Source organism: Echeneis naucrates, chromosome 18 (genome assembly GCF_900963305.1).
Source record: "Echeneis naucrates chromosome 18, fEcheNa1.1, whole genome shotgun sequence".
Taxonomy (NCBI): Eukaryota; Metazoa; Chordata; class Actinopteri; order Carangiformes; family Echeneidae; genus Echeneis; species Echeneis naucrates.
The window spans coordinates 3,486,227-3,500,156 of record NC_042528.1 but is presented as its reverse complement, the minus strand read 5'-3'; positions in this window follow the sequence as shown (position 1 = coordinate 3,500,156).

Below are 13,930 nucleotides of genomic sequence, written 5' to 3'. Positions count from 1 at the left end.
GGAAAGAAAAGAAAAGAAAAAGAAAGAAACACTTTTGTGACATCAATTTAAAAAGGCTCTTACTAGCAGAGGCCAGCCTTCATCTGAAGCAGCCCAGCATGTTTCCAGCTGCATATACAGTTCGCCCAACAGAGGTTCTGACCTCAGCTTATGAAAACTCCCCGTCTGTTGGCTTCTCCGGCCTTTTTGCGCCTGTGTAGCTCCGACTGGTGTGCTGGTGATTTGTTGTTGTTGTGTTGAGACCCCAGCAGCGCTATAAAAACCCCTGTTATCTCCTCACGGCTCTTTGCAGGGCTACACCTGGACTGTTGTTGAACACTGTATTATTTTCTATAAGCACCATCCATAATTCACAATCCAAGACATTAAATATTGAGCAGAGAGATGGAGCTGAGAGGTCAGGATGCTTCCTTCCCATGTACTCTTTTTTCTTTACTCTCAACAGGGTCATTTCAGTCCTCGCTAAACTGCTTTCCTGCTGCAGCTTTTTTCTTCCCCTTTATTTCAATTTTTTCTTACAGTAGTAAGTCTTCTTGCAGATCGATGCACAAGCTTGTGTGTGTCATGTGGATAAATGAACAAAAAAAAAAAAAAAAAAAAGTCTCAAAATCTCTCATTTCCAGTCAGTGTGGCATAAGAGGGAGATCAGATTATGTGTTTAAAAAGAAAAAACTGTTTTTGTGGTTCAGTGGTTACAAAAAAATGAAAACAACAAAAAAAAAAAAAACAATAACAAAGGTCTCACATTCTTTATTTCCCTCATAATTTAGCACTTGACTCCATGATGGGTCACTGTATGGTGGTGTTTTGTAATGTAACTCTGCAGTTCCTCTGTTGTTCACGACGAGGCGACTGTAAAAGCAGCTATAAGACGAACATGACAGTCGGAGAAGCCGCTGCTCTTAGCAGGCAACAGAAAGAAGCTTTGTAAAGCATTATATCCGTAAAAACACACACAAAAAACAAGAAAAACAACACAAAGCCTTCATTTTTATTCTTTTTTTTTTTTTTTTTTTTTTTTTCAGTTTCTCTACGTTCTTCAGCTTCTTCTCACGCCAGCAGCTGAGCGGAAGTGTTGCTTTTGTTGTGTGCAATCTGTGTCATCTTGCACTTGTTTAGGTTGTGTCGCCATCTCGGAAAAGCCGGGAGTCTCCTTTTGGCTCTCATTGCTGCATCACGGTTCGCTTGATGTATAAAGTCCGTTGAGATTGTGTGAAATGTTCCTTTATTTTTGAAAACAAAAAAAGACAAACAGATCCTGTTAGGTTTACTTTTTCTTTATGCACAGCCAAGGCCCTGCATAGGCCATAACTTCTTTTCTTTGCGCACTAAGTTACTTAATGTCAAGCTAATGGCACCAGCTACTACTTATGATGAACAAACTCTATGTACATAGATATAAATTTATATATAAATATATATAAATGGGTCTTTGCACAAGTTATCTCCATGTCCGCTCCATGTGATTTTAACAGGAAAAACAAAATGCGAAGGAAAGTTCAGAAAAAAGACTTTATATATGCTTTACAATTCTTTGTCTCATTAACATTTTGCACTTATTTAAGAGGCTTACTTCTGTTTCTGGGCTGACAGAGCTGTTTTCATGCTCGGCCAAGATATTGTACAATATGTATATGTATTTTTATTCATATGCATATAAATATATGTCTATGTAATTTGCCCCTTGTGTTCTGTTTTCTTCCTTTCATTCACTTGTCGGCTTCAAGGCCACAAAAGCTAAAATTCCTGCGAGGACAGTTTTTAAACCCAGTGAAGGGGGGGGGGGGGGGGGGGAGAAGCAATTTCACCATTTGCTGTACATTTGTCCCAGCACAAAAATGTGTGTGACATGAATCAGGAGACATTTTTTTCATGTCCAAACTGCTTTTAGAGGACTATTAAGGGAAAATATGAGCCTGACCGACATCAGCATGCCGGCGCTCTCTCCATTCACGATGAGGATTTTGGGAACGCGCACAGCTTTATTAAAAACCTTGGCTTCTTTGTCCTCTCCGTCAGTCTGTCATCAGCGTCAGGCTGGTGGACATGTCACCGTTTCAGTCTCTCTCTCTGCCGAGGTGATACCTTTAAACTCCAAGCACTTTTTGCTTCGGTTCAGATGGTGGTGCACAAACACTGGACTGACATGCCCTTGAGGCGCCGATTGGATGAAAATATGAGAATATACTTCACATAAAAGGCTATTTCATCAGAGAGACAAATTAGTGAAAGAACAGTATGTTATAATGAAGGACTGGTGGTGAATTGAATTTACTCCTTGTGAAATGGACAGAGCGCTGTCTGTCTGTTGTGTCTCACATCCTGGAAAATCAGACCACCCTAAATGAAATAGCTTTTAGTTTCAACAAAATGAATTATAGCAGACATACGGTAAGAAACTGTTTGACTTAATGATAAATTTGTGTGTTGTTGTTGCTGAGGGAACGACACAATTAAAAAGCAATCCAGTTATTCATTCATTCATTCATTTCGCACAGTCATCATTATGCCCTTTTGGTAAAGAGGAGACACCAAACTCCAACAATTAGCTCTCAATGTTAAATAGAATTCATTTTTTGTAGCTTGACGTTATCAAGACAGTAAAAAAGGAGAAGACTGGTGTCCAACATGAACCAAATCCAACCGCCGATGTGATTACATGGATTGTGCCTTCGCCATTAACCAACTGGACGCCCTGTCTCAGGTTAGAGAGGCAGTGAGCTAACAGGAAGGGGGGGGGGGCAGAGCTGGAGATAAAACTGTCTTATTATTACGCTGAAATAAATGAACACCTGCAGACGGTAAGAGTCTCAATATGAAACGTATAAATGTGACAATTATGACATTGATTAATAATGATCATCATAAATGTGAGAACAATATTAAAAAAGGGTCAGTTTTTGTATCCCAAACATTTTTGTTGATTGCTGTAATATGTTTTATATTTTATTTTATTTCACGGTGCTGCTTTTTTACCGCAGGCTCCCAGGAAGTTCAATATCGCCACAGGCCTGGACGACGCAGCAGCAAGTGGCCTGGTCACAAGGTAACAGCTGCTGTTTGATGCTCCGACTAATTGTTCAGAAGGCAAAGAGCAGTTCAGCTCGCAGATCAGAGCCCCGTATCTGTCGGCCAAATCACATCCTCGTCACTTCTGACCAAACTTCACCGACGACGTGTCAAATTTAAACTCTTCTCCAAACAAGTCATGTAACTTTTACAAAGCAACACACTTTTGTCAACCCCCTGTTAGTCCAGACTTCGGTGTGGGGCACTTCTCCAAGCTGGGACAATTGATCAGCAGGGTGCCAATTATCGTGATTGGCACCTTTATTTGAACAAGGAAGAGGCGAGAGGTTGAGCAGAAAGGAGACCAGATGGGTGGCCTGTTTTAGAGGTGGGGAGGCAGGGAGGGGACGGACAGGAGGAACTGCCCCACAGCAGAGCAACAAACAGCCCCCACTGCCTTTTTAACTAATAACATTAGATGGTAACACACAGGAGCTGATCTATTTCCCCCTGAAGTATAAAACAACAAATTAATAATAATCAGAATGAGAGTTGAAGCAGCCCTGTTGTTTCTGGGGAGGTAGTAAAGTGTGGCTGAATATTTGATCAATTTAAAAACAACATCCTGTCATCATAATTACAGAGAAAAACAGACACTGTTCACGTTCTCAACTTCTAATTATTTATCATATTTAATCAATTTTTTGGGGAAAAACAAATGATTAAAAAAAAAACAGATTTACTAAACAAAGTCACGCTGCAACAACACAACAATAATTAAGCTGTATGTTGTCAGCGGCCACGCATGAACTTGATGAAAAAAAAAATCATGTTTTCAGTCAGTACTTTCTCATATTTATTTCATTTTTCTCCTCAAATACATTTGTGTATGTGCAGGTTGGTAAAAAGCAACAATTAATTGGCTCTGATGTTAATTAGCAACCAAAACTATTAAAAGTTTTAGTTTGTTCAGCTCTTTAGAAAAATAAGTATATTTATATGAGTAATATGAATAAACAGTATATATTTTGTTATATACGTGTGTATATGCAGATAATATTGTGATTTCCATTGCTGATGAATCAGGTCAACAAACCAACAGTTACAACGATAACACTTCACATCACAGTAAATTGAGCACAGCTTTTTGGTCATAATCATAGTTTGTGGCTGCTTCCAGAGAAAAAGCTGATTTGATATTATGAACTCGGACATGGTTCGAAACCTGTGGTGTGAGTTTGTTTTCCTAAAGTGAGCTCTGTGTCTCTTCACATACAGATGAAATAAAAACTGGAGCATGAAATGTTCCACCTGACGCTTCGCCCCAGAGGCCCGTTTTGAAGGCTCGTGTGTAAATGAGCAGCGGATCGATTCCAGATCAAAAGCTGTTTGTTGTGCGTCCGCAGATGAGCTCTCAGCTCCATGTTGGCTCTGTTTTTCCTTTAGTAGCCACCGTATGTGTTTGTGTGTGTTTCTGGAGGGTCCACAGACCTTTAGGAATGCATCACTGTCCTGCCACCCCCACCTCTCCTCCCATAAAGCAGCTCAGCGGCCCATCAGGGGGGCCCCTGCACTAATTAGGGTCACTAATTGGAGGTCAGCCGGGGCAGAGACCCCTCCACACCTGCACGGTCATGTGACATTCAAAGAGGTGCGCAGGGTCAAGAGGTCGTGTGTGTGTGTGTCCGGAGGGGTGGTAGAGGAGGGGTGGTTTGGATTAGAAGAGAGGAGTTACTGGAGGAGGAAGGAGGGGAAAAGGTTTTCATGATGAAAATTTGATTGATCTTTGCCGCAAAGACAAACAGAATTTAGTCCGTCTGTATGAATCAACAGGCTGTCACCTCAAATTCCATTGAGCATCATGATACGTTCGATCAAAATACACAACGTCAAATGAAAGCGCAGCCAGGAGTGGATACACTGAGAAATGCAGAGGAAGTTTACTGAGACAGTGCAAGAAATTAGGGCGAGGACTTGCTGCCCAGTCAGAGGTTAATGCCAGGTGACCCAAAGGGCCCGACAGCTCAGCTGAGTCCCCCAGGCCCGCCGGCCTCTCCCGGCCTCTCCCTGCCTCTCGTGGACTAAATGATGTCTGCCTCTTTTGACACCGTTCGCACAAAAGTCGGCTTAAGCTTGCCAAAGAAATTCACGGCCGCATTCCTGAGAGCCAAATCAGCTCCAAAAGCCATCGACAGAAATGATGCAAATGCAGGATGTGAGATGATGAAAGACGCGTTGAAGTTAACGCATCAAGGACGTCGGTGAACAGCGTGTCTTAAACATTTGTGCTGAGATGCTAATAAGTGCACGTCAGGGTTTTTCAGCGTTTTTTTCATCAGACACACGCGGCGCTGCTGCAGTCTCAGCGTCCTGCCGCTGCTGATCCACGACTCGCTGTGAGGACTGACTCCCGGTTGCACCATGTTCCCCCAAAAAGACCAGCTTTTAGATGAAAATGTTTTAGCTCTTTTCTTTTTATCCTATCTGCCTATCTGCTCATAGCAGCATGGCAGGACTCTATTTTCTGGTTATTTGTGGGCTCTTTGCCTTTGACTGAGGTGAGAGAAGGGTTGTAATTTTGTATTGGAACATCTCCTATGTTAAACTATACGAGCATTCGGAAAATATAAACAGAATTTGACTGCTCTGGCTTGTTAGACGAGTGATCTGCTCTTGAGGATAAAATAAAACACACTCCATCTTTCATAATATTTTTAGACTGCACCCCGTAACTATCTTTTCTGTCTGTTGCCCTTTACGATGGTTATTTTCACCGCCTTTGATTTGTTTTTATGTTTGTTCTGTTCATGTTTCATTCGAGCACTATGTAAGATACAATAAACACAGAGATGTTCATTACCAACCTTGAAAGCAGCAGATGATAGAAGTCTCACCACAAACCTGCACATTTTTATTCAATAACTTTGGGTTGAAATGTTGTAAACCTGGAAGCACTTCACATCTGAATATTGTCGGGATGTGGTCGAATTCGGCATTCATTCACAGTTTTCCTTGAATAACATCCGTGGGTGGGATCCTGTGGTCGTGGTATTTGGTGGGATTTTGTTCCTGCACAGATGCTGTGAAATTTCTAAAATCATTTTGACATTTGTTTTAAAAGTTTTGGAGAATATTTAGGAGCACACAGTTCAGACAAATAAGACATAAGTGTATAAGGGTTCATAAAACTAGAAGTATTTTACGACAAAATCATTTAAAAACATGAATTCAGGAATTATTACAGCTGAGCTTTTTTTCTTGGTACGGTTCAAAAGTTTGCAGTGTTGTTGATGCCTATGCATTTTGTGGGGGGTGAAAATATTTCAGAAATCTCTTTTCGGTCTCATGAGCCAAGGCCTCATGCAGGTTGAACGTGGACAAACAGCCATTTGGATGAAGGAATTGTTGGTGACCCATCAATGTTGTATTGTGTGTCTGTGTGACACCCATAAACGCTCGCATGACAACACATCACAGCACAGCGACTTTGTTCCCATTTTCAATTTTTCCGAGCTTTCACAGAGCTGAATGAATCTTCCCTCTGCATACAAAGAACGCAGCTGAACACATAAACTGTTATGATTACACATTGTTATTTTGCCTTTCTGCACAATAAGTTTGAACGCTGGTGTAAAAGCAGGAGAGGCCACAGTCTCTCTCTCCCTTTTTCAACTATAGCTCTGCTATCTGAGTCTCCTTTTCAAGACCCAAAGCCAATTTATATTTTTAATGCTGTTACAGGAATCAAGGACACGTCCCTCTTGCTCTCGTTTTAGCTCTGCACCCACATGCCTGAGAAGCCACATTTCTCAATCACCTCTTCACCTGCGCTTCTACTTTTGTGACCATTTAGCCTGTATTCATATAGGACGGCTGTGATATTATATGAAACAAGCATTAAGTGCATCAAGAACATTCCAGCGTTGTCTTGTATTGTGCTGAGAATCAATGGACGGAGCTGCAGATTGACATGGGCAGAGCTGGCCTTGGGTATCAAGCTGCTTTTGTGAAGCAGCCGTTCCCGTGCTTCTCTCTCTGTTGATTAGGTCAGTGGATTTTCAAAAAGTGATCACACCTCAAGGACGCAACATGGCACCTTCATTTGTCCCCCGGAGCACAATGCACCCGGCCTCTACGCATTGATCCTGCACCGCAAACAGTCTTGAAACCTTGGACTCCCCCCTGAGTTGGAGAAAACTTGATAAACTCTGCTTTTAAATCTACCTTAATGTCTTTCACACTCCCCTCCCCTTGGTCTGCATCCAGCAGGAGTAATGCATAGCACTAATGCACAGCAAAGTGCTCCCTCAGCTAATGAAAGCAAGGTTTTGTGCAGAAAGCTTCTTATACTTTATTATCAATACATATTTCAAGTCACGCTGAACTGGTGAAGCATTCAAGGCAAATCAACAATAGTTAATTACATATTCAGTGTCACTTAGTAACATGTTACTTCGAGCTCAACACCACAAGAAAGTGCTTTTGGAAATTACAGGTGAGGTAATGACAAGTAGAACAGAGTCGGCAGGGAAAAATTCAACATCTGGTCTGAAGAAAGAGAAAGAGGTGAGCGCTGAAAGTGAAAGATTTTCCTTAAAACAATCTTATTACAGTGTGTGTGTCCTTGTGGGTAAAAGACAGTGTGTTTTTTCTATATTGGAGTCTTAAGTATCTCGTTGAAATCTTAAGGGCACTCGTCTCATATGAATGAAGTTTTCTGAGGATATTTGTGTCGCTTTAGTCAGATATTGATCGTGACTCCCGAGCATTTTTAGTGATTGTCAGAGTGATCATAACTAAAGAGTTTGTGCCCGTGTGATCTGAGTGTTGGCTTTATAAGCAGATATTTCTGTGTGTTCGGTGTGATTGACCACCCGCTGCTGAGATGTATACGCTGGATCAAACAGCAAATCACCTTCTATGCAACATAGCTAACAGATTAGCAGCAAGTTAAAGCTAATTGTTTCGCTATTGCTATGACAACATTAGCATTAGGAGTCGATGAAACATTCCAGCTTCGGCATCAAACATCTTTTCTTCTGCTGGAGTTAGCATGCTAGCTGCTAGCCCCAGTGCATGTGGTCACTTTGGTCAGACAGTTTGAACACAAATCTGTATTTGCTGTTCATCTTTTATTAATACTGACTCCCTGCGTGGGCTTATTAAACTAAATTTCCCTCACAGGAGACACAATGATGAATGATGAGAGCTGCTTTCCAACCATCAGCTGCTGCAGACCTCGTTCTGTGGCAGAGAAAACTTACAAAGAGCTCCTTTAAATGATGCTCTTAACTGTAGGGAGCCATGTAAAAGGATTTTAAATGTGACCATGATGGCTACATATGCGTCACGAGAAGATCTCTCTAGTTATGATCCATATCGAAGCCGCAGGTCGGCACTACCATTATACTGAAGTGGCCTTCTACGAGTGAGACGTAATTAAATAGTATTCAGATGCATTTGTCTGGAGGCTGTTGGTGGAACTGGTGAATTCAGGACTCAGTGCTCAGCGGGCTAATGCTGTGTTCGATTCCTCCCCCACTGGTTGTGTTGCATCTTTATCATTTTCATTTCTAGCCCAGTCGCCTCACCTGATCGCCATTAAAACCTCCCGCGTCTTAAACAGAGAAACCTCTTAAATGTCAGCGGTTGTTTTGTAAGAACTCTGCTAACACAACTGTGGCTGTGTGCCTGAAGCTTGTTTTATTGTTACAGACACAAGTCGATGACATGCCTCTACAAGCTTTCATTGCATCTGTCATGACTCCAAACCGATATAGTCAGATCTGAATAAGACTTTATTAGACACATCTTACACAGTGTGAACTGCAATCAACCTGCAAGATAGCAGTTACAGCACAGTGTGAAAGCCTTTGCAAATCAACCGTGGCCCACTTAAAGCATCTCAGTGGGCAGCAAAACTTAACAACTCTCTCTAAATAAACTCAGTTAATTGCAGCCACAGTAATGTCCAAATCATTGTCTTCAGTTCTTTTCTTACATATTTGTATTGACTCTGATAAAACATTAATAACTGCTAATGTTGATGTGTGATGTCACGATTAGGCCGCTCCATGACATTCATGTCGTCAGACTGGGAAGTTTTTAGAACAGTTTTTCGTTTGTTTTTACTTAAACAGGTTTCCAGGGAGCCAACGTTGTTATTTCCTGTTGGTTTAATGAATGTAACACAGCTGCAGAGTTAAAACCTGCAGCATTAATTGATATAATAATTGATCAGTATTTCAAAATAAAAGTCCACTTGTTGATCCAAAGATAAATAACTTTAAAGGTGCAAAATATATAAAAAATTTTTTGTATTTGTGCTAAATTATACAATAAATAAATGGATATCTAAATTTCAGGATGTGTGATCTGCTGAAATATATTAAATGCCATAAAGTGGGCTTATATCAATAAATTATAATTATATATTTCACAGAATAACATTTTCATTGTAGAGCCATTAAAGTGTGAGCTCCAGTGAGCGAGCCTTAAATTTTGTGCCCATTTTGTTTAAAGCTGGAGGCGTAACTTATTAAAATGGTCCGTGTCTCATTTTTAAATGTTTGTTTCAACCCTTCCCTTGGATTCTCCCATCAGGCTCAGGTTGACCCTCTGTATCCACGGGGTCACTGCAGGCTGCCCTCATTAGTAACAGGAGGTTTTCACCTTCACCCGGTCCATCACCCTATTTTTGTCCTCCCTAATGGAGCCAAAACGACCACACATGAACCGAAGTTCCGACTCAGATTGTAACCTATAACCTCGAGAACTTCACCCCGTTCTTTGCCTCCATTCATTCATTCGCTCGGACTCAAGCAATCCGTTTAGTCAATGAAAAGGGGAAAGACACACATACACTATTCTGCTTTTCAACTGACGTGTGAACAAAAGCCTGGCCAAACTGTTGGGCCCGCAGCCGAAGGTGTTTACTGCTCTTGTATCTATAACCAACAAATCAAGGATCCCCCCTCTCTACCACCTCCACAGCTCAACTCCCCCTGCTGCCCCTTTTCCCTTGAGCTGCCTGGCTTTATTGGGAACAGCAAATTAAGGAACCATCCATCTGGGTGTGATCACCAATTACGGAGGGAAGCTGTCAGCATGCATTAAGGCCTGCGGGGAAGGCGGGCGTGTTAGGGTGGCTTTTATAAAGAGGGAAGCAAGGGAGGGAGTTAAGCAGCGAAAAGTGACTGTATGTGATTGAAAATGTTTTTGAAATTTGAAAAACTTTACTTATTTTTGACCACAAAAGTGCCTGAGCGCCAGTAGGGCCCTCCTGTATGACCCATTTATCTCGTCGTGTTTGCGTCAGGAAAACAAAGTCCTCTCATTATTTACCCCGCCAAACAAATTTAGTTAGCAGAAGTAAGGATGAGTGAGTGCACTTTTTCTTTGCAACATAAAGTGCCTATGTAAGCGATATAAATATGCTAAAAACTCAATGCAGTTTATAGCCGGCCCCCTTTTGTCGTTGCTCACTGGTACAGGCGGTGATTCCCTGTAACACTTCTCCTCCGGCCAGCTTTCTCACAACACAATAGGGCCGTCATTAACTTTTTGCTCCATTGGAATTCTGAAAGACCCCGTCGACCAAACACCCGCTCCACCCCTCCCGCCCCCCCACCCCCACCCCCTCTCTACACCATGCTTCCTGCTTTTCTCTTCCCTCGCTGGTTTTCCAGGGCCCTCATTTACGAAGGCCAGGTGTGCGCAGACCCACTGTAAGAGGGGTGGGGGCGGTAAGGAAAAGGGGTGAGGGTGGGTGAGTGGCACACAAAGAGGTCCCACAAACCACAGGGCATCAGTGCAGACTCTTCTCTATAGTCTCTCTGGGGTTATTGTCTATTTGTTTGTGTTTTGTTGTGTGAAGTTATACACTTTAGACTGGCGGTTTCCAGCCTTTGGGCTTGAAGCCATAAGATAAATCTGAGAGGCCATGAGATGATTAACGGGCGATGAAATGGGGCTAGTAAAGAGTTACAGACCAAAACAAATGGAAAAACTGCACAGTGAATGTATTCAGTCTGCAAAAAATAACTCTTTGTGTCTTCAGGGTCAGAAAAAACGACATAACAGCAGATACAGCAGATACATAGTGATGATAGCTTCCTTTTGAAGGCCTCTCCATTACCTTCAATGGAAAAGGCATTAAATATAAATGTCCAATATTTACTTTCCTTTTAGCTCAGTTTTGGTCTCTACCAGATTCTGAAAGAAATTACTGTCTAGCTGCTAAATGCAAAGGCAGCATACAGCAGTGACTTTGGCCTTTTTCCTCTAAAATAGTTGCCTGCTGGTGATAACTCCTCGTTGTTTAGCGTAGTATTTGTCACACTGCCGCTTCATCTGTTTCTACTTCAGAATTATGGATCAGAACTTCTGCAGTTTTGTGTTTCTGGAGATATTTAGTCACCGATTTTGAACCATATTCGACTGCAAGTGTGTGAATCGGACCTGTGGGAGTTTCTATGTGGTGTGTCACTTTGAATATGTGCTCTGGCGGTGCATATGAGTATGAATGTGTGAATGACTCATTGTGTGTGTGTGTGTGTGTGAGGGTAATTGGAGGATGAGGATGGGGGGGGGGGGGCAAGTTGCTCCAAAGTTGTTCACCAGCCAGCCTGCCAAGTTGAGCAAGTTGCTCAAAGCTTGGCAGATTTGCTTTTTTGGAGAGACGCAGCGGGGCTGGTGAGGAGGAAGAGCAGGGAGGGTGAGGGTGGGGGTGAAGGGGGGTGGGGTGGGGGGGGGACCAGGACTAATTGCCACTAATTGAATTGGATGTGCTGATCAGATGGGAGGCTGTGGAAGTAATCTGAGTTGTCACAGCAGATAACGCGGGGCCGTCCCAGAGTGTCCGCCTCATGTGACAGTCTGTAACATAGCCTGCGAGAGGGCACCGGCTCTCTTTGTCACCACCACAATAGGGGAGAGAAGCAAAGTTGCTGGTTACAGTGAGCAGCGATGGCCTCAGGGTGGGAGGGGGGGAAGAGAGGGGAGAGAAAATGGGGGAAGGAGGGATAAGGAAAGGGCCGAGGAGGAGAGAGATGAGTGAGATGAAAGATGAAGACACACACTGGGAGAAAAAAAAGGATGGGGGGGGGTGTGAAGGGAAATATACTTTCAGTTCAGAAATCTGCAAAGTCAGCAGGTTTCATTCACCAACAGCAGGAGCTTTATGCATCTTCCGCGTTTTGATATGAAGCGGCCATTTAAGATTACTGTTATTCACCATCACTAAAAAAGAATCAGCCTCCCTGTAATTTATTTGAAAGATTCAAAAGGCGCTTCCTGATCAGAATGGCACAAAACTGATCATTAACTTACAGACAAATAAAAAATGTGAGTGATATTTGGCCACAAGTCTGACAAAATCAATTTAACTCCAAATGAAACAGAAACTTGAAGTTTAACTTGATTTGACTTGGTTCATTGAGAAACTTGTAAAAGCAGTTTGAGGGATAAATAAGTATTTATGAAATATAGAATACAAATAACTGCTTGAAAACTACAAGAAGGAAATCATAGTAGTGTCGATGGACGTATTTAAATATTGGTACATATTGTTGCATTACTGTAATTTTCTTTTAACTAACCGAACATAAAAGCAGGTATGAACACATTCATGCTTAAAAAATATAAATTTTCTGTTTGAAAATAAGCATTTCATTATGAATGACAAAAGATTTCACCATAAGGTACAAAAGACAACCTATAGCAGCGTGTTTACTGGTTACATATCAGTGACATTAATTTGATGTCATTTTTATTCATTCTGCTGGTTTATTCAATGTGAACGGGGGCAATTTATGAGGGGAAATTGTTTAATTTCACTTGGTAATTATTTCTACTATCCAACAACTCGATGTCATGCCAAAAAATGTGATTTCACAAAGTTTGTAAACATAAACATCCAGCAATTTGTGTGCAAATGATTTCAAAATTACATAGAAATTCTTGGTAAATGTGCAGCACAATGATCCGCTTCATCTGCATAATTACTCACATCCCACCAGCTTAAATTAGTTTTTTTTACATTTCTTTTAAAGGTGTCTTGATGTAAAGTTCCAACAGAGGCAAAATACTTATAATATAATTAATACTTTTTGAAATTCAAAGGATGGAGAAGCCACACAACCTTCATTGGGAGCTTAACTATTATATATTAGTGCCTGTTTGTTGATGTTGTAGATGTTGGATGATGATGATGATGATGATGATGATGATGATCAGTAATTTGGCTCCAAACTTCATCTTTGTAACATCTGAGTGCGTTTCCAAAGCACACCTGCACTCACTGTAGCTCAGCGGTGCACCGTACGACTGCCACCGCTGATCACAGAGAGGCTGGAGAATACGAGGACAGGTGGACGACGGCGGCTGACAAAAAGAGAGAGGGAGGGAGAGAGAAGTACAGAGTGGCTGTGGGTCTTTCCCAAGCCTGCAGCAGTCCAATTAAGCAGGATTTCTCCCACTGCACATCCGACTCTCACACACACACACACACACACACACACACACACTACAACCACAGCAGCTGTGCAGTCAGTTGGTGATATTCAGGGAGGGGTTAAGTCAGCATGATGAAAGCAGGCTGTAGGTGTCTGTGTGTGTGTGTATAGTCACATTTGTGCATTTTTGTGTCACTTTGTGTATGCACCCTGTCTTTCTGTGTAGCCCAATCTGCATGTGTGTGTGTGTGTGTGTTGTGTAAATGGTGAGTTATGCGCGCAGTGGGCATCCTGGAGCAGGCAGATGTGTGAGTGTGCAGGACTAAGCCCTGGCGAAGCCCACTGCGAGGGGTCACGACCTTTACAGAATCAGTGCCTCTGCATGTCAGGACTAATGGAAGGGCCCCACCAGCTGCACAGAGAGGAGGAGGAGGAGGAGGGAGAGGACGAGAGGTAGGGAAAGATGA